The sequence below is a fragment of the Crocuta crocuta genome, unplaced genomic scaffold (assembly GCF_008692635.1).
Source record: "Crocuta crocuta isolate KB4526 unplaced genomic scaffold, BGI_CrCroc_1.0 scaffold241, whole genome shotgun sequence".
Classification (NCBI taxonomy): domain Eukaryota; kingdom Metazoa; phylum Chordata; class Mammalia; order Carnivora; family Hyaenidae; genus Crocuta; species Crocuta crocuta.
In genome coordinates, this window is record NW_027527807.1 from 517,632 (window position 1) to 518,146 (window position 515).

General features: G+C 50.1%; 1 protein-coding gene across 1 annotated transcript in view; it reads left to right on the forward strand.

The window, feature by feature from the left end:
• The window catches only part of MCF2 (MCF.2 cell line derived transforming sequence), a 101,986-nt gene that overhangs the window by 52,721 nt on the left and 48,750 nt on the right, over nucleotides 1-515 (forward strand). The window lies entirely within an intron of this gene.

Sequence of the window (515 nt, forward strand, 5' to 3'; positions counted from 1 at the left end):
GAAGAACCCATAACATGAAATTTACCATGTTAACCATTTTTGAAAGTTTATTTTGAGGAGATGGAGGGGCAGAGAGAGAGGAAGAGAGAATCCACGCTGCCAGCACAGAGACCCATGAACCCTGAGAGCATGACCTGAGCCAAAACCGAGAGCTGGGCAGTTAACCAACTGAGCAGCCAGGGTGCCCCCCCGCATCTTAACCACTTTTTTTTTTAATGTTTAGTTTTGAGAGAGGGGGAGAGAGAGAGAGAGAGCAAGCAGAGGAGGAGGAGAGAGAGAGGGAGACACAGAATCCGAAGCAGGCTGCAGCTCCCAGCTCTCAGCACGGAGCCCGACACGGGGCTTGAACCCACGAACCGTGAGATCATGACCTGAGTGGAAGTCGGACGCTTAACCGACTGAGCCACCCAGGCGCCCTGCATCTTAACCACTTTTAAGTACACAGTCCAGTAGTGTTAACTATAGTCACATTGTTGTGCAACAGATTTCCAGAACTTTTTCACCTTGCACATCTG